The following is a 21,274-nucleotide window of genomic DNA, read 5'->3' on the forward strand; positions in this document are numbered from 1 at the left end:
GTATCCAGATCCCTCTGTTGGTTATTGGCCGGAGAGTTGTCTCGGTCATGTCTGCATGGTTCCCGAACCCGTAGGGTCTACACACTTAAGGTTCGATGACGCTAGGGTTATAAAGGAAGTTCGTATGTGGTTAACGAATGTTGTTCGGAGTCCCGGATGAGATCCCGGACGTCACGAGGAGTTCCGGAATGGTCCGGAGGTAAAGATTTATATATGGGAAGTCTTATTTTGGTCGCCGGAAAAGTTTCGCACTTTATCGGTATTGTACCGGGAGTGCCGAAAGGGGTCCGGGGGTCCACCGGGGGGGTCCACCTGCCCCCGGGGGGGGCACATGGGCTGTAGGGGTTGCGCCTTGGCCTATATGGGCCAAGGGCACCAGCCCCAAGAGGCCCATGCGCCAAGGAGACTTGGGGAGGGGAGAGTCCTAAAAGGGGAAGGCACCTCCGAGGTGCCTTGGGGAGGATGGACTCCTCCCCCCTTGGCCGCACCCCTTCCTTGGAGGAAGGGGCAAGGCTGCGCCTGCCCCCTCTCCCTTTCCCCTATATAAAGGGAGGGCAGGGAGGGGCAGCCGCACCTGAAGCCCTGGCGCCTCCCCTCTCTGCTACACCTCCTCCTCCTCCCTTAGTTGCTTAGCGAAGCCCTGCCGGAGTTCTGTTGCATCCACCACCACGCCGTCGTGCTGCTGGATCATCATCAACCTCTCCTTCCCCCTTGCTGGATCAAGAAGGAGGAGACGTCATCCGCTCCATACGTGTGTTGAACGCGGAGGTGCTGTCCGTTCAGCACTAGGTCATCGGTGATCTGAATCACGGCGAGTACGACTCCATCATCCCCGTTCTCTTGAACGCTTCCGCTTAGCGATCTACAAGGGTATGTAGATGCACTCTCCTTCCCCTCGTTGCTGGTTTCTCCATAGCTTGGTGACACGTAGGAAAATTTTGAATTTCTGCTACGTTCCCCAACAGTGGCATCATGAGCTAGGTCTATTGCGTAGATTCTTTGCACGAGTAGAACACAAAGTAGTTGTGGGCGTTGATTTTGTTCAATATGCTTACCGTTACTAGTCCAATCTTGTTTCGACGGTATTGTGGGATGAAACGGCCCGGACCGACCTTACACGTACTCTTACGTGAGACAGGTTCCACCGACTGACATGCACTTGGTGCATAAGGTGGCTAGCGGGTGCCAGTCTCTCCCACTTTAGTCGGAATGGATTCGATGAAAAGGGACCTTATGAAGGGTAAATAGCAGTTGGCATATCATGTTGTGGTTTTGCGTAGGTAAGAAACGTTCTTGCTAGAAACCCATAGCAGCCACGTAAAACATGCAAACAACAATTAGAGGACGTCTAACTTGTTTTTGCAGGGTATGCTTTGTGATGTGATATGGCCAAGAAGAATGTGATGTATGAGATTGATCATGTTCTTGTAATAGGAATCACGACTTGCATGTCGATGAGTATGACAACTGGCAGGAGCCATAGGAGTTGTCTTTATTTATTGTATGACCTGCGTATCATTGAACAACGCCATGTAATTACTTTACTTTATTGCTAACCGGTAGCCATAGTAGTAGAAGTAATAGTTGGTGAGACAACTTCATGAAGACACGATGATGGAGATCATGATGATGGAGATCATGGTGTCATGCCAGTGACGATGATGATCATGGAGCCCCGAAGATGGAGATCAAAAGGAGCAAAATGATATTGGCCATATCATGTCACTATTTGATTGCATGTGATGTTTATCATGTTTATGCATCTTATTTGCTTAGAACGACGGTAGTAAATAAGATTATCCCTTACAACAATTTCAAGAAGTGTTCTCCCCTAACTGTGCACCGTTGCTAAAGTTCGTCGTTTCAAAGCACCACGTGATGATCGGGTGTGATAGATCCTTACGTTCACATACAACGGGTGTAAGACAGTTTTACACATGCAAAACACTTAGGGTTTGTGAAAAGTGTGAGAGGTTTGGGGTTTGGCTCGATGCAATCCAAGGGTGCCAGCCATGGTGCTTATATAGCCATCAGGGAAATGGTTGTTGCGTCCACAATCTGGGGCTAACAACTTACAGAATCTCAACATACTACAACTTGTTTTACACGTATAGCTAACTACCAGAATCTTATCTGTACAGCCTATACGTTTATCTTAACACTCCCCCTCGATCTCATCCTCCAAGATTGAGATCGTTACATAGTCTGCGAAGCTGTTGCGCATTGATGGGTTTCGTCAGTCATCAGCCAACTGGTCTTTAGTGGAGACGAACCGAATCTGTAAGGCCTTTTCAGCCACCCTTTCTCGAACAAAATGGAAGTCGACTTCAATGTGCTTCGTTCGAGCATGGAACACCGGGTTAGCTGATAAGTATGTGCCCCCCAGGTTATCGCACCACAATACCGGCGTTTGTCCTTGCCTAACGCCCAGTTCCTGGAGCAATGACTGAAACCAAATGAGTTCTGCAGTCGCGTTTGCCAGCGACTTGTACTCAGCTTCAGTTGAAGACCGGGACACTGTCGCCTGCTTCCTTGCACTCCAAGACACCAGGTTGCCTCCATAGAATACCACAAACCCACTTGTGTTGCGCCGATCATCCACCGATCCTGCCCAATCCGCGTCGGAGAAGGCGCTCAACAGAGACGAGGAGGATTTGTTGATCTTCAGTCCAAGGTTTATGGTTCCCCTAATATACCGAAGAATCCGTTTTGCAGCGCCCCAGTGAAGTTCTGTGGGCGAATGCATATACTGGCATACCTTATTCACCACAAAAGCAATGTCTGGTCTGGACAGGGTCAGATACTGCAATGCCCCGACAACACTTCTGAACCTCGTCGTTTCTTTTTCAGAAAGTATCTTTCCTTCGCCTTGGCTTAACTTCTCTGAAGTACACATCGGTGTCGGCGCTGGTTTGCAGTTCATCATGGCCTCTTTGTTTAGCAGATCAGTAGCATACTTTGCTTGCTTGAGTGTAATTGAGTCCCTCGAGCGTGTCACTTCTATCCCCAGAAAGTAATGCAAATCACCAAGATCTTTTACTGCAAACGCATCACGAAGTGCAGCAATTAGTTCTTGGGCAGTACGGGTTGAGGAACTTGCTAGTATGATATCATCCACGTAAATGAGCATATAGATGGTGACTCCCCCTTGCTCATAGACGAAGAGTGAACTGTCAGCCCGTGAGGGACGGAATCCAAGGGACAAAAGCTTATTGCTGAGACGAGAAAACCAGGCTCGAGGTGACTGCTTGAGGCCGTAGATGGATTTATCCAGTTTGTAGACATGGCGAGGGAAAGTGGAGTTGACATATCCAGGAGGTTGGCGCATGTAGACATCCTCCTCAAGAACACCGTGCAAGAAAGCGTTCTGAACATCGAGCTGGCGAAGGCACCAACCACGGGAGAGGGCAAGAGAAAGCACCAGACGGATAGTGGCATGCTTGATAACCGGACTGAAAGTTTCAGCATAATCAATACCAAACTGTTGTTTAAAACCTTTGGCGACCAAGCGTGCTTTGTATCGATCAATTGTACCATCAGCCCGATGTTTGAGCTTGAATACCCACTTGCAATCGATCAGGTTGCAGCGCGGCGGAGGCGGAACGAGGTGCCAGGTTCTGTCCGCCATGAGAGCCTGGTATTCTGCATCCATAGCACTACGCCAATTCACATCAGTGGCAGCGTCAACGTGCGAGTGAGGCTCGATAGTTGCCAGCGAGGCCTGACGTCGTCGACGGGTAGGACCATAGGGAATGGTGCCGTCGGTGACGACCTTGGCCCGCCATGTGTTGTCGCGTAGACGAGTGCTGTAGCGGTGCTGCGCCGGTGGAGCCGATGACCCAGGCGAGGCAGCGTCGGGTGAAGGAGGCCCGTGAACCTGATCGTAGGCATCATGAGTCACACCTGGTGAAGGCGACCCATGAGACGCGGCAGGTGATGGTGGCCCAGGCGGGAAGGCCGGCTCGGGCTCGGGCTCGGCCGGCTCTGCGTCAGCATCAGCATGGCTCATGTCGGGGTTGCGATCAACATGCCCAGAAGTTGAGCTACTGCTGGAAGAAACCTGCACCGAAGGAACAAACGGATCACACACAACAGGATTGGATGGAAAATCATCTCTTTCTTGGTAAGTCTGATTATTAGTCGCACTATCAGTGGAATATGATGAATATGGAAAAGATGTCGGAGACAACAAAAGCTGATTGTAAAGTGAGGCAGGTGTTGATGGTGGTAGAATATCAGAATAAGGGAACACTTCTTCATCAAATACCACATCACGCGAGATATATACTCTACCAGAAGAAATATGAAGACACTTGTAGCCTTTGTGTAAAGAACTATAGCCCAAGAATACACACCGTTTTGATCGAAACTGAAGTTTTCGGTTATTATATGGCCTAAGGCAGGGCCAACATGCACTACCGAACACTTTCAGGAAAGAATAATCAGGTTTTTCGTGAAAGAGGCGTTCAAGAGGTGTTTCCATATGAATAGTTTTACTGGGCATACGATTGATGAGGAAGCAAGCAGTTTTGAATGCCTCGTCCCAAAATCTGATTGGCATGGAGGCTTGAGCTAATAGCGTGAGGCCTGTTTCGACTATGTGACGATGTTTCCTCTCGGCGGATCCGTTTTGCTGGTGAGTGTGTGGGCAGGAAACGTGGTGTGCAATGCCAATTTTTTGGAAGAAGGGATGAATCTTTTGGTACTCGCCACCCCAGTCTGACTGAAGTTGCAATACTTTGCGATTCAGTAATCATTCAACATGAGCTTGCCACTGAAGAAAAACTTGTTCAACATCCTTTTTATTACGAAGACAAAACAACCAAGTGAATTTGCTAAAATCATCAACAAAACTCACGTAATACTTAAAACCTCCTGATGAGAGACAAGCATGTCCCCAAACATCGGAAAAAACAAGTTCTAAAGGAACAGTGGACGCTCTATTCGAACGAGGAAAGGGTAGCTGATGGCTTTTCCCTTGTTGACACGCATCGCACACCGATGCTTTATTAGGATTATTTCCATAAGGAAGACTGAAACGACTAAGAACATGATCGACTATGACAGACGACGGGTGACCCAATCGTCGGTGCCATCGGGAGTGACTTGGCTTGTTGGAGATGGACAGGGCTGCTCTATGTTGACTCGAACGCCTGCCATAAACTGGGTAGAGACCGTCTTCACTGGCCGCCCCGTAGGCTAGCACCCTCCTCGTGGCCAGGTCCTTGACAACAAAACAATCAGGAAAAAGTTCAATGGATACGTTGTTGTCATTAGTAAGACGATGGGCAGATAGGAGGTTAGTTTGTGCTTGTGGTACAAGAAGAACATCTTTTAGGATTAAGGATTGATTATGCGACATAATAATGCGAGAATCACCAATATGAGAGATTTCCATACCAGATCCATTAGGCCCGTGAACCTGATCCTTGCCGTTGTAGGCATCCCGGATGTTAAGCTTTTCTAAATCATCAGTGATGTGATCGGTAGCCCCTGAGTCCAGGTACCACGCAAGATCGAAGGCTTGATGGCCGGTGTTGGCATGGTTGGCGAAGCGCGGGTGTTCTTGGCGAGGATCTGCCCCTTGGTACTCTGCATTGTACCTATTGTAACACTTGTATGCTACATGTCCAATCTTACCACAGATCTGACACACCGGCTTGGAGCCACCAGCGTTGGGTTGTCCGATCCTGTGGCCGCTGCCTCCGCCGTTTCCTCCTGGGTTGCCTCCCTGAGCGCCGAACTGGGGGGCACCGCCTCGCCCCCCTGGTTTGGATAGCCACCGCGGCCACCGCTATTGCGGCCTCTGCCATGGTTTGATCCACCGTTGCCGCGTGCAGCGGCGTTTGTAGTGATGTGATAGCTTGTGCTGGATGCCTCTCGGATTGCTTCATAATCGAGCATGTGGGAGTAGAGCTCGTCAAGTGGCATCTCTCCGCTCAGATTGATGGAGGTGGTGAAGGCTTCATACGACTGATCGAGGCCAGTCAGGAGATAAGTCATCAGTTCGTCATCGGCAAGTGGCTTTCCGGCGGCCGCCAGCTGGTCGCCGAGAGACTTCACACGGCCGTAGTAATCAGCCATGCTCATGTCCTTCTTATGGATGAGTGCAAGTTGCCTCCTGATGTGCGTCACATGGGTACGTGAGCGGGACGCAAACATCCTCTCGACCGCAGTCCAGACAGCGGTGGAGGAGGTCAGCCCAAGGGTGCGTGACAGTACCTCAGGCGACAACGTGGAGAGGAGCGCAGAGAGGATCAGCTGATCCTGGGTGTACCATGGGAGGTACGCAGGGTTGGCCACCAGCCGCGCGTTGGTCGCCTCCGTTTCCGGGAAGAGCATCGCCGGTGCAGGGTGCGATCCATCGACATAGCCAAGGATTTGCTGGCCGCGAAGGATGGGTATAACTTGGGCCTTCCAGAGGAGATAGTTGTCACGGCCGAGCTTGACGGTGACCAACTGAGCCATCGGCGGGACAGCGAAGAGTCCCGACGAGGTGGAGCCAGCGAACATGGAGACGGCGGTGCCGGATGTGCCGGAGTGATGCTGCCCGAGGGCGAGGGTGGTGGATGAAAGGGAAGGCGACATCATGGAGGCGGTTGAAGCGGAAGTCATGGCTGAGATCGACTAGGCTCTTATACCATGTGAAAAGTGTGAGAGGTTTGGGGTTTGGCTCGATGTAACCCAAGGGTGCCGGCCGTGGTGCTTATATAGCCATCAGGGGAATGGTTGTTGCGTCCACAATCTGGGGCTAACAACTTACAGAATATCAACATACTACAACTTGTTTTACACGTATAGCTAACTACTAGAATCTTATCTGTACAGCCTATACGTTTATCTTAACAGGGTTAACTTGACGAGCCTAGCATGTACAGACATGGCCTCGGAACACAGAGACCGAAAGGTCGAGCATGAGTCGTATAGTAGATACGACCAACATGAAGATGTTCACCGATGATGACTAGTCCGTCTCACGTGATGATCGGACACGGCCTAGTTGACTCGGATCATGTAATCACTTAGATGACTAGAGGGATGTCTATCTGAGTGGGAGTTCATAAGATGAACTTAATTATCCTGAACATAGTCAAAAGATCTTTGCAAATTATGTCGTAGGCTCGCGCTTTAGTTCACTGTTTAGATATGTTCCTAGAGAAAATATAGTTGAAAGTTGATAGTAGCGATTATGCGATCAGTAGAAAGCTTATGTCCTTAATGCACCGCTCAGTGTGCTGAACCCCAAACGTCGTCTGTGGATGTTGCAAACATCGGACATACACATTTTGATAACTACGTGATAGTTCAGTTAAACGGTTTAGAATTGAGGCACCAAAGACATTTTACGAAATGTCGCGGAACATATGAGATGTTTCGAGGGCTGAAATTGGGATTTTAGGCTCGTGCCCATGTCAAGAGGTATAAGACCTCCGACGATTTTCTTAGCCGACAAACTAAGGGAGAAAAGCTCAATCGTTGAGCTTGTGCTCAGATTGTCTGAGTACAACAATCACTTGAATCGAGTGGGAGTTGATCTTCCAGATGAGATAGTGATGTTTCTCCAAAGTCATTGCCACCAAGCTGCTAGAGCTTCATGATGAACTATAACATATCAAGGATAAAGATGATGATCCTTGAGGTATTCGCGATGTTTGACACCGCGAAAGTAGAAATCAAGAAGAAGCATCAATTGTTGATGGTTGGTGAAACCACTAGTTTCAAGAAGGGCAAGGGCAAGAAGGGATACTTCATGAAACGGCAAATCAGCTGCTGCTCTAGTGAAGAAACCCAAGGTTGAACCCAAACCCGAGACTAAGTGCTTCTGTAATAAGGGGAACAGCCACTGGAGCAGAATTACCCTAGATACTTGGTAGATGAGAAGGCTGGCAAGGTCAATAGAAGTATATTGGATATACATTAAGTTAATGTGTACTTTACTAGTACTCCTAGTAGCACCAGGGTATTAAGATACCGGTTCGGTTGCTAAGTGTTAGTAACTCGAAATAAAAGAGCTACGGAATAAACGGAGACTAGCTAAAGGTGAGCTGACGACATGTGTTGGAAGTGTTTCCAAGTTTGATGTGATCAAACATCGCACGCTCCCTCTACCATCAAGATTAGTATTAAACCTGATTAATTGTCATTTGGTGTTTGCATTGAGCATATACATGATTGGATTATGTCTATCGCAATACGGTTATTCATTTAAGGAGAATAATGGTTACTCTATTTATTTGAATAACACCTTCAATGGTCTTGCACCTAAAGGAATGGTTTATTGAATCTCGATCGTAGTGATACACATTTTCATGCCAAAAGATATAAAATAGTAATGATAGTACCACCTACTTGTGGCACTGCCATGTAAGTCATATTGGTATAAGACGCATGAAGAAGCTCCATGTTGATGGATCTTTGGACTCACTCGTTTTTGAAAAGTTTGAGACATGCGAACCATGTCTATTGGTGTATACGCATGAAGAAACTCCATGCAGATGGATCGTTTGGACTCACTTGATTTTGGATCACTTGAGATATGCAAATTATACCACATGGGCAAGATGACTGAAAGCCTCGTTTTCAGTAAAATGGAACAAGATAGTAACTTGTTGGAAGTAACACATTTTGATGTGTGCAGTCCAATGAGTGCTGAGGCATGCAGTGAACATCATTATGTTCTTACTTCACAGACGATTCGAGTAGATGTTGAGTATATTTACTTGATGAAACACAAGTCTGAATTATTGAATGGTTCAAGTAATTTCAGAGTGAAGTTGAAGATCAATGTGACAAGAGGATAAAATGTCAATGATATGATCATAGAGATGAGTATCTGAGTTACGAGCTTTGGCACGCAATTAAGACATTGTGGAAATTGTTTCACAATTAATACCGCCTGGAACACCATAGTGTGATGGTGTGTCCGAACATCATAGTTGCACCCTATTGGATATGGTGCATACCTTGATGTCTCTCATTGAATTACCACTATCGTTCATGGGTTAGGCATTAGAGACAACCGCACTCACTTTAATAGGGCATCACATTACTCCGTTGAGACGACACCGTATGAATTATGGTTTAGAGAAACCTAAGTTGTCGTTTCTTAAAGGTTTGGGGCTGCGACGCTTATGTGAAAAGTTTCAGGTTGATAAGCTCGAACCCAAAGCGGATAAAATGCATCTTCATAGGACACCCAAAACAGTTGGGTATACCTCCTAATTCAGATCCGAAAGCAATATGGATTGTTTCTTGAATCGGGTCCTTTCTCGAGGAAAGGTTTCTCTCGAAAGAGTTGAGTGGGAGGATGGTGGAGACTTGATATGGTTATTGAACCATCACTTCAACCAGTGTGTATCAGGGCACAGGAAGTTGTTCATGTGGCACCTACACCAATTGAAGTAGAAGCTTATGATAGTGATCATGAAGTTTCGGATCAAGTCACTACCGTACCTCGTAGGACGACAAGGACGCGTACTGCTTCGGAGTAGTGCGGTGATCCTGTCTTGAAGGTCATGTTGCTAGACAACAATGAACCTACGAGCTATGGAGAAGCGATGGTGGGCCCAAATTCCGACAAATGGTTAAAAGCCATGAAATCCGAGAAAGGATCCATGTATCAGAACAAAGCATGGACTTTGGTGGACTTGCCCAATGATCGGCAAGCCATTAAGATAAATGGATCTTTAAGAAGAAGACGGACGTGGATGGTAATGTCACCATCTATGAAGCTCGACTTGTGGCGAAGAGTTTTTCACAAGTTCAAGGAGTTGACTACGATGAGATTTTCTCATCCGTAGCGATGCTTAAAGTCCGTCGGAATCATGTTAGCATTAGGTGCATTTATGAAATCTAGCAGGTGGATGTCAAAACGAGTTTCCTTACCAGTTTTCGTAAGGAAAGGTTGTATGTGATACAATCAGAAAGGTTTTTTCGATTCTAAGGATGCTAAAAGGTATGCTGGCTCCAGCGATCGTTCTAAGGGCTAGAGTAAGCATCTCGGAGTTGGAATGTACGCTTTGATGAGATGATCAAAGATTTTAGGTTTATACAAAGTTTATGAGAAACTTGTATTTCCAAAGAAGTGAGTGGGAGCTCTATAGAATTTCTGATGAGTATATGTTGTTGACATATTGATGATCAGAAATGATGTAGAATTTCTAGAATGCATATAGGGTTATTTGAAAGGTGTTTTTCAAGTGAAAACCTAGATTAAGCTACTTGAACATTGAGCATCAAGATCTATGAGGATAGATCAAAAGCCGCTTAATGGTACTTTCAAATGAGCATATACCTTGACATGATCTTGAAGGTGTTCAAGATGGATCAGTCAAAGAAGGAGTTCTTGCCTGAGATGTAAGGTATGAAGATAAGACTTAAAGCTCGACCACGGCAGAAAAGAGAGAAAGGACGAAGGTCGTCCCCTATGCTTTAGGCGTAGGCTCTACAGTATGCTATGCTAAGTACCGCACCTGATGTGTGCCTTGCCACATGTCTGGCAAGAGGGTACAAAGGTGATCAAGGAGTGGATCACCAGATAGCGGTCAAAATTGTCCTTGGAGTAATAAGGACATGTTTCTCGATTATGGAGGTGATAAAGAGTTCGGCGTAAAGGGTTACGTCAATGCAAGCTTTAACACCTATCTGAATGACTCTGAGTAGCAAACCGGGTACGTATAATGGAGCAACCATTTGGAATAGCTCCAACTGGAGAGTGGTAGCAGCATTTACAATATGACCTAGAGATTTGCGAAGTACATACGGATCTGAATGTTGCAGACCCGTTGACTAAAACCTCTCTCAAGAAAAACATGATCAAACCCCAGAATTCATTGAGCCTTAATCACATGATGATGTGAACTAGTAAACTCTTTGAATGTTGGTCACATGGCGATATGACCTGTTAATCACATGGCAATGTGAACTAGATTATTGACTCTAGTGCAAGTGGGAGACTGTTGGAAATATGCCCTAGAGGCAATAATAAATTGGTTATTATTATATTTCCTTGTTCATGATAATCGTTTCTTATCCATGCTAAATTGTATTGATAGGAAACTCAGATACATCTGTGGATATATAGACAACACCATGTCCCTAGTAAGCCTCTAGTTGACTAGCTCGTTGATCAATAGATGGTTACGGTTTCCTGACCATGGACATTGGATGTCGTTGATAATGGGATCACATCATTAGGAGAATGATGTGATGGATAAGACCCAATCCTAAGCCTAGCACAGAGATCGTGTAGTTCGTATGCTAAAGCTTTTCTAATGTCAAGTATCTTTTCCTTAGACCATGAGATTGTGCAACTCCCGGATACCGTAGGAATGCTTTGGGTGTACCAAACGTCACAACGTAACTGGGTGGCTATAAAGGTGCACTACAGGTATCTCCGAAAGTGTCTGTTGGGTTGGCACGAATCGAGACTGGGATTTGTCACTCCGTGTAAACGTGGAGGTATCTCTGGGCCCACTCGGTAGGACATCATCATAATGTGCACAATGTGACCAAGGGGTTGATCACGGGATGATGTGTTACGGAACGAGTAAAGAGACTTGCCGGTAACGAGATTGAACAAGGTATCGGTATACCGACGATCGAATCTCGGGCAAGTACAATACCGCTAGACAAAGGGAATTGTATACGGGATTGATTGAGTCCTTGACATCGTGGTTCATCCGATGAGATCATCGTGGAACATGTGGGAGCCAACATGGGTATCCAGATCCCGCTGTTGGTTATTGGCCGGCGAGTTGTCTCGGTCATGTCTGCATGGTTCCCGAACCCGTAGGGTCTACACACTTAAGGTTCGATGACGCTAGGGTTATAAAGGAAGTTTGTATGTGGTTACCGAATGTTGTTCGGAGTCCCGGATGAGATCCCGGACGTCACGAGGAGTTCCGGAATGGTCCGGAGGTAAAGATTTATATATGGGAAGTCTTATTTTGGTCGCCGGAAAAGTTTCGCACTTTATCGGTATTGTACCGGGAGTGCCGAAAGGGGTCCGGGGGTCCACTGGGGGGGGGGGGTCCACCTGCCCCGAGGGGGCCACATGGGCTGTAGGGGGTGCGCCTTGGCCTATATGGGCCAAGGGCACCAGCCCCAAGAGGCCCATGCGCCAAGGAGACTTGGGGAGGGGAGAGTCCTAAAAGGGGAAGGCACCTCCGAGGTGCCTTGGGGAGGATGGACTCCTCCCCCCCTTGGCCGCACCCCTTCCTTGGAGGAAGGGGCAAGGCTGCACCTCCTCCCTCTCCCTTGCCCCTATATAAAGGGAGGGGAGGGAGGGGCAGCCACACCTGAAGCCCTGGCGCCTCCCCTCTCTGCTACACCTCCTCCTCCTCCCGTAGTTGCTTAGCGAAGCCCTGCCGGAGTTCTGCTGCATCCACCACCACGCCGTCGTGCTGCTGGATCATCATCAACCTCTCCTTCCCCCTTGCTGGATCAAGAAGGAGGAGACGTCATCCGCTCCGTACGTGTGTTGAACGCGGAGGTGCTGTCCGTTCAGCACTAGGTCATCGGTGATCTGAATCACGGCGAGTACGACTCCATCATCCCCGTTCTCTTGAACGCTTCCGCTTAGCGATCTACAAGGGTATGTAGATGCACTCTCCTTCCCCTCGTTGCTGGTTTCTCCATAGATAGATCTTGGTGACACGTAGGAAAATTTTGAATTTCTGCTACGTTCCCCAACATGTTTTGGGTAGATGAAGTTACCCTCTTCATCTTTTTTCGTGTGGATATGGCATGGCAAATCCATCACGTCGTTTCCTTCCTTGTCTTTCACCTTCTTGGGGTTCTAGGATCCTTTGGGTTTCCCTTTAAACTTGCCCTGAGTCACGGCAAGGCTTCTCCAGGAGCAGCGGGTTCGGCTTTCCGCTTCTGCTTCCGACTGGAATTTCCTTTTTCCGACTGGCTTGGCTTGTATTTACCACTCCGGAGTCGATACTCTTCTTCACCATTGGCATATTTGGTGGCGATCTCCATCATTCGACTCAGGGTCATGTCTCCGGTCCGACCAAACTTCAAACTCAACTCTCTATTCTTAACGCCTTCCTTGAAGGCACATACTGCTTGGTGATCAGATACATTTTCCACTGTATGATGCAACTCGATCCACCTCTGGATGTAATCTCTCAAGGTCTCATTCGACTTTTGCACGCAAACTTGTAGCTCAGTCAAACCTGCTGGTCGCTTGCAAGTTCCTTCGAATGTCCTGACAAACACTCGGGCAAGATCTTCCCAAGTGTAAATGCTGCTAGGCGCCAATTGATTCAGCCAGGCTCTGGCCGAGCCCTCCAGCATGAGCGGTAGGTGTTTCATGGCCACCTCATCATTGCCACCGCCAATCTGAACAGCCACTCGGTAGTCCTCAAGCCAAGTATCAGGCTTGGACTCACCGGTGAACTTACTCACCCCAGTCACCAACCTGAAGTTGAGAGGGATCACTGCGGCCCTGATGGCTCTGCTAAAACACTCTGGTCCTGAAACATGAACCCTGCCGCTGGTGGGCGCGTCTCTGTCATGGCCTTCACGGTGAGCTCTGTTCCGGTCGACCAGACCTTGCACGATAATGGATCTCGCATCAAAGCCTGGTTCCCTGGGGTCGACCGGAGCTCTTCGACCAACACTGTGCTAGCGTCTGTCATCTTGTTGTCGAGGGGCGTAAGACCCACCTCTTGGGGGAGGGGTGGGCACTCGACACCGATCATCGCGATTGAATCGGTCATCATATGGATCACGTCGACCCCCACGTCCCTCACGCCACGGAGGCGATCTGGGGCTGTGAGCCGACTGAATAGTATTCACAGCGACGGATCGATTGTGAATCCTATTGCGCGACTGTGATACGGCTGAATTCTGATCTCCTGCTTCCCTGAGCAAATTCCTAATTTGCATCAAGCCTCTGCCAGCCTCTGATTGAGAGGGCTGAATCGACTTCGCTATCCGGGCCGCAGCTGCTAGATTCTGAATTGGGGTTCGGTATACCTGAGTCGTCGGCGGAAAGAGTTGACGTCGGCTAGAGTCTGGAACTCGTTGCCGTGCGCGCTCGTCGAGTGCTCGCTGGAGGTTCTCCAATCGAGTGCGCTCAGCCAAGTTGGCTAAACGCACATCCTCCAAGGCACGAGCCTCGGGGGTTTCTCCTATGATGGGAGTATGCAGAGCATCCATATTCCGGTGGCGAAGCTCTTCTCTTTGTAGAGAAGTGAGTGGCTCGGGTTGATATTCCTCGTGGACTTGTGCGGGGTCGCCTCCACCGTCCGCTCCATCAGTGCGGGGGAAGCCGGGAGGACTACGAGTCCCATTGACCATCAGGACCTCCGCCGCTGGATCACTACTGTCGCATTCGGATGCGGTCTCTACGGAGCCAGTCGACAGATCGAACATGCCGTAGAGAGATTCGTCGGGCTCGATCGCCGCGACTTGGGTGGTGGCCGATTGGCGAGCCACTACGTGTCTCAGCCACCGCTGAAGCCTCGAACGACCAGAACGCTTGCGCTGGCGGGAGACAGGGAGTGAGGACGATGCAGGAGTCGACCGACATGGGGCCGACGGTTGCCGCAGCAGGACGCCGCGGACACATGCGCGAAAGTGTGTTGCTCCGCGGACAGGAAGCGCGTCAATGTCGAGTGGAGCCTCTTGGAGCCAAGCGGAGTCATCGGCGATGAACGTGAGCGCGCCGAGACGGATCTCGCGGACCTCGACCAGAACTCTGTCAGAAACCATGATGAAGGCGATCGGAACAATTGCAACTTCTCCAATAAGCCGCTAAGACACCTGCCCCAAGGTGGGCACCAACTGTCGTGGTACTAAGACTGACAGTAGAATGGGGGGGGGGTAGGTATGGAGAGGCAAGATCCTAGCTATGGAGGAGTTGTATACACAAGAGATTTACGAGTTCAGGCCCTTCTCGGAGGAAGTAACAACCCTACGTCTCGGAGCCCGGAGGCGGTCGACTGAATTATAAGTGTATGAGTTACAGGGGTGCGAACCCTTCTACCAGTGGAGATGGGTGGCTTATATAGTGTCTGCCAGGACCCCAGCCAGCCCACGCAGCGGAGGGTTTAAAGTACATTAAGGCCAGGCGTTACCTGTAACGCCTTACATAAAGTGTCATTATGGCTATAAAGACTACTTAATCACAGACCGTTTGGATACAGAGTGGCTCTTGATCTCCTAGTGGTTGAGTGAATCTTCATGGTCGAGTGTCCTCGAGTTCGTCGAATGGAATCCCTCTTGGTCGACTGGAAGACAGCTTCTTCTAAAGATGTCCTTGGGTAGGGTACTTTAGACAAGTACATGACCCTACCCTAGGTACATGACTTCATCAGACGGCGCCAACGGTAGATCAGGCGCCGCCACCGCTCGACTCCTGCGGATCCGATTCCGAGACAGATCATGATTGGACCATGGGGCATCTGGATCCGGTGAGATGGCAAATTTGCTTCGAGGACAGCCTGATGGCCGGGAAATGGAGGGATGGATTTCTGTACGAGCACTCGCCGTCGAGATGGACGACGGTGCGAGATCAGGATCATGATATCCTGGTCGGACGGTACTTGGATGAAGACGAGTGGATTCACGCAGGTACACATTTGAATATTGAGATTTAGAGATTCTTGTTTTGGAGTGCATGCAGGTTTCATTAGACGAGCCAGCTCAGATAGAGGTCGTTGATCTATCATCGGAGCTGAGCAGCCCAATACCAAAGCCGAAGATCGGAGGAAGGTTTTGGGTCCTGGCCAACGATGAAGATGAAGACGATGACGCTGAAGATCGAGGATCACCTGGAGCCACGGAGCCGACGTTGCCCGTGAAGCTGTCAAAGTTTACGGCACTGGTCCCCGACTCCTTCACACGGATCGCGCCTAGCGAGGGTCGCAAAGACAGGAGGATCACGGATCCTCGACCGGTGGATCTCTGTAAGCCTGCGGCGATGAAGATCAAGCCCTGGAAGGGACCCCTTCCCAAGGTAAACCGGCCACAAGTTACGTTATCGGAGTTTTTTCCATCGGATGGTTGGACGAAGATTACTAGAAAGAAGAAGAAGGTGTCTCTGGCAGTGCTTCATCTACCGTCGTCGGCCATCGGTCCAGGCGAGATCCGAGCAGCTCTCGTGGGAAAATCCTACTTGCCGCTCGTTGCGGCAAGCTGTCGAAGCTTCGCACAGGGAGGTGCGAGCGAGCGAACGAGTGGGCCGGCCCGTTTTAGCGTTACAGCAGACTCGGTTTTGGGAACCTTCTATGATGTTTCCAGCCGGTTTTTTCCGGTTTTGGGAACCTTCTAGAAGGTTCCTGAACCGACTTTTTCTTTTTCAGTTTCTTTTTATTTTTTATTTTTTCTATTTATCTTCTTTTTCTTTTTTCTTTTCTTTTTTCTTTTCTTTTTTTTCTTTTTTCTTGTTTTTCCTTTTCAAGTTTATTTTCAAAAAAAGCCGAATTCCAAAAAATGTTCCTGTTTTTCAGATTTTGTTCACAAATTCAAAAAATGTTCCCATTTTACAAAATTTGTTCATAAATTCAAAAAATGTTTCTTGTTTCAAATTTTTTGTTCCGAATTTTCAGAAAATGTTCCTGTTTTTTCAAAAATTGTTCAAATAAATTTTTTGACATGGAATTCAAAAAATGTCTGTATTCTAAAATTGTTCACAAATTTCAAAAAAATGTTATTATTTTTCAAATTTTTGTTCACTTATTAAAAAATTGTTCATATTTCAAATTTGTTTGGGATTTTCAAAATTGTTCTCCATTTTACAATTTGTTGTAAAAATTGAAAATTTGTTTGTTATTTTAAAAATTGTTGCCATTTCAAAATTTTGTTCGAAAATTTTAAAAATGTTCATGTTTACAAAAAAAATCATTTTTACAAATTTGTTTTGTTAACAATTCAAAATTTGTTCTGCTTTCAAAAATATTCATGTTTTTGCAAAAATCAATATTAAATACTTGTTCAGATTTTCGAAAAACTTTTTTGTGTTTATCGATTTTTTTTAAAACTTGTGTTGGTTTAGTAAATTCTGATTATATTTTTTTTAGTTTTTCTTCTCAAATTTGAAAAGTGTTCGCATTAAAAAAATACTTTTCTCAAAATAATGTTCGCATCTGCATTACCTTTAGCTGCGCGCGCCATAGGAAAACAATAAAAGCTGATGTAGCCCATTGGCTAGGGTCGTGCGTAAGTCACAGGAGGTGCCAGGTTCGATTCCTATCTCCTCCAGCAGTTTTAGTCTTTTTTGTATTTTTTACTGTGTTTCGCTAATGGGCCGGCCCAGATGGAGTCGCCCCTGTGCGTTTGCTCGGTAATTCGCCGCAACGAGCGGCGCATAGGAGGAGCTCCCGCTCTCGTGCTCGTTTGAACATACTGCTCGGCCTTAGTGGGCCGGAGTCAGACCATTCCGACCGGGGCCAGAGGCGCACTGAGTATGAGGCCTAGGGCGTGGCCCAGAGTGTGGACGTGAGCGTTGTTGCACTGGGCTCTTTGCATGAGAACGCGTTGGATTGTGTGCCAGCGCATGCACGACCGGAAATTTCGCCGCAACGAGCGGCGCATAGGAGGAGCTCCCGCTCTCGTGCTCGTTTGAACATACTGCTCGGCCTTAGTGGGCCGGAGTCAGACCATTCCGACCGGGGCCAGAGGCGCACTGAGTATGAGGCCTAGGGCGTGGCCCAGAGTGTGGACGTGAGCGTTGTTGCACTGGGCTCTTTGCATGAGAACGCGTTGGATTGTGTGCCAGCGCATGCACGACCGGAAATTTCGCCGCAACGAGCGGCGCATAGGAGGAGCTCCCGCTCTCGTGCTCGTTTGAACATACTGCTCGGCCTTAGTGGGCCGGAGTCAGACCATTCCGACCGGGGCCAGAGGCGCACTGAGTATGAGGCCTAGGGCGTGGCCCAGAGTGTGGACGTGAGCGTTGTTGCACTGGGCTCTTTGCATGAGAACGCGTTGGATTGTGTGCCAGCGCATGCACGACCGGAAATTTCGCAGCGATAGATCGCTAGGCCGGGGTTTCCTACTCTACCTCGAGGCCGCACTGCGAGGGTTTTGCCCTTCTTTCCGTCGGTGTTGGAGATCATGGCCGGCCGCGGGAGAGGTCTTCCGCCGCCGCATAAGTCCGCTCCACCGCCTCCAAAAGCGGCGCCTCCGCCAACCAAGGTCGCGCCGCCTCCGCCCAAGCCAGCGCCGCCGCAAAGCAGAGGCGGGCCGAAGCAGTCTGGGACGCGACAGCACAGGCCTGTGCCGCCTCCGCATCAGGCGGTGCCTCTGTCGCGCACCGGGTGGGCAGTCGGCCCGAGATGGCCGTTCTTCGGAGGGCGCTCATCTGGTTGCAGGTCAAGGGGCCGCCCAGGGCAGGGAGTTTGCCGCGGATGTGTATGCGGGCTGAGGTCCCCCCCCCCCCAGGTAGTTGGGGAGATGATGGGGTCAATGCTTACGGAGATGGACAACATCAGGGCTCGTCATCAACTGGCGGCGGCCGCGGATATGCCTAGCAAAGTGACGGTTCGGCTGAACGTCCGTTCCATGCGCCTTCGGGTAATTTCGTGGAGGGGCATCTGGCCTAGATTACAGGAATCGTGGAGGTTATCGCGGCTTCCGTGGAGGCAGGGGAGGTGCCAGGCGGCCTTCCCAATATCGTCATCGCCCTCCACCGCCGCCGCAGGTCATGGCTGGGACTGAGGTCCCCACGGGCATGGGGCAGTCATCGGAGGCTGCAGAGGTGGCTCAGCCTACGGATCCGTCGGGCGAGGCCATGGAGGTGGTGACCGCTCTTGCTGCTACAAAGATGCCGGCGACCGTGCCAGCTGGGGCAAAAGGTCGTGAGCAGGCTACTGATAAAGCTACTGACAAGTCTGATGATGAAAGAGCCTCAAAGTGGGCTCACAAGAAAGAGAAAATGTTGTGCTATCGATGCGGTGAACAGGGGCATTTCATTGCTGAATGCACCACGGAGCTATGTGATACTTGCCTCAAACCTGTGCACAACTAAGGTGAGTGTCCTTTGTTACTGCACCCGATGCCGACGGTCACCATATATGGGGTATGTTGCACCGAGCTAATGTTTTTTGAGTCACCCGCTTCTTCGGTTAGCCCGGATGCACCGCATAATTTGGCTACATGCGTGGTCAAAGTTACAAGGGGTACTTGTCCGAGGCACAAATCATGCAGAGGCTGAATGAGCTTGCTCCGGGGAATTCTCATTGGGAGCTTATCAGGCTTGAGGATAATGTGTATAAGGTTGATTTTCCTTCGGCGGAAGAGCTGAAGAAACTCCTTAAGTTTGCCATTGCGCGTGTGCCTGGTACAAAGTGTATCCTAGAGTTTGATGTTGGGAAGCAGACAGAACCAAAGGGCACGCCTTTATCTCAGGTCTGGGTTCACTTTTCAGGGGCACCTTCCAAGCCTCTCAATGATGCTAGGGTGGTCTGTAGTCTTGGGACTTTAATAGGCAAGACTGAGCGTGTCGATATGCCTTTCACCCATGCTCATGCCGTGGCCAGGCTGCTTGTGAGTGTTGTGGATATTGAGTATATATCAGATGTGATCAGATGGACACATGCTAGTACGGTGTATAAATTGGACGTTGAGTTAGAGGATGCTGAGATGTTTCAGGAGGTTCTCTAGGGAGGTGGTGATTTGGACATGTCTGACAAGGATGATGGTATGGGGAATCAGGATAAGAGAGATGATAGTGGTACACGGGGTGGTTCTCGTTCGACGGGTGGAAAGTCCACCCCGCAAGCGCCGGAGAAGGGTGCGGCGCCACCATCCTCTACACCCGTGCATTCTTTGAGATTTGGGTCTTCCAGGCTGTCATCATCTGCGCCTCCTCGCCTCTGGGGTGATCGGGCGGAGAGTGATGATGCAAATGAGCAGGTGTTGCTGCCTATCCTGATGGCCTCCCTTACCGTTGAGGTGGCTCTGGACAGAGGGGTTCGGCATGCTGCCCGAGGCCGAGGATGGAGGAGGAGGGGCGGGCGGACATGGCTGGGCAGGAGGCCCAGGTGAGTCCCGCACCACTTCAGATCCCAGCGAGACGTCTGGAGGGTTCCCTGGCGAGGGTGAGTTATGGGCAGGAGGCCCCTGATTCACTTGCACGTTCTTCACCCACACCCTCTGCACCGACCGACGTTCGCAGGAGCGAGTCTGTTGGTGGGGGGGGGATCTGGGAGGAGGCTCTGGAAGCACCAGACTCTCCTCTTCTCCACTACCTGTACTTGCGAGGCCGGACGGCCCCGGGGAGACGGTCCAGTCTCTGCGGGTCTGGACGATGGAGGAATTGATCGCATTTGGTGGACATTAGGACCCGGTGATGTCTGGCAGATGTGTCAGCAGCCAGGTTCAGGACCAGCCAGATGCCAACGACTTTCAGCTTGGGCGTGCTATGAGGGCCGCCAAGCTTAGGGACGTCAAGGCACAAACATGTATGTCAGTTAATAAGCAATGTTCTATTATGCACTTCTCTAAGCATGAGATTATTAGTAAGGCACATGACATAGGAGTTTCACTGGGGTATAATGGGAAAGAAATTGCTAAATCAGTTAATGATATTTTACACTTAGAGGCTGAGAGAGCTTCCGAGTTGATCCGTGCTTTAGCGGCGGTTAAACCTATGTTAGATGCTGATATTAATAACTTGGGCATCTCTACGCTAGAGAACTTCTGTGATGAAATGATGCCTTCTTCGGATGTCGAAGGAGAGGCATGAGATGTGGAGTTTGAGCGACCTTTTGGCCCCCCATCTCTGGCGGCAGAGGTACAACAGACTATAAACCGTGTAGATGAGGAGTCGACCCTGGATAAACCTAAACGATCCTGGAAGAGGAAGATTTATCCAACATCGGCGGTCTGTAGAAGTGCGAGAGTGAAACTTAAGAAAAAATTCCACGATGAAATATGAAAGGGATCTTTTGGAATATCAGAGGTCTAGCAGACTTGGCTAAGATAAGGTTCCTGGTTGAAACAACCATAGAAGATAAACTAGATTTCATCGCACTTCTTGAAACTGGTAGAGATAACTGTACTACACAATCCCTCGGTTCCCTTACTAGTGGAATTGATTTCGATTGGCACTGCCTACCGCCTAGAGGACGATCCGATGGGATTCTCTTGGGGGTGAAGTGCAAAACTCTCGAGGTACTGAATGTGGTAGAGGAGATTATGCTGTTAAGTTCCGGTTTTGGTCTAAATTGGATGGTTTCCGATGGGCCTTAGCGGTGGTATATGGCACAGCCCAACCCAAATTTAAACCGGATTTCTTGGCAGATCTGGTTAGGAT

The 21,274-nt window shown here is 49.1% G+C and overlaps 1 long non-coding RNA gene and 1 pseudogene across 1 annotated transcript; both read right to left on the bottom strand.

Moving 5' to 3' along the window:
- Window positions 1–21,274, bottom strand: part of LOC123139105 (putative disease resistance RPP13-like protein 3) — a 93,972-nt pseudogene that overhangs the window by 51,408 nt on the left and 21,290 nt on the right.
- On the bottom strand, window positions 4,780–5,798 carry LOC123133982 (uncharacterized). Its single transcript, XR_006465457.1, has 2 exons — window positions 5,401–5,798; window positions 4,780–5,224 (listed from the first exon to the last, which is right to left on the bottom strand). It is a non-coding gene; the product is annotated as an uncharacterized lncRNA (long non-coding RNA).

This window comes from Triticum aestivum, chromosome 6B, assembly GCF_018294505.1.
Source record: "Triticum aestivum cultivar Chinese Spring chromosome 6B, IWGSC CS RefSeq v2.1, whole genome shotgun sequence".
Classification (NCBI taxonomy): domain Eukaryota; kingdom Viridiplantae; phylum Streptophyta; class Magnoliopsida; order Poales; family Poaceae; genus Triticum; species Triticum aestivum.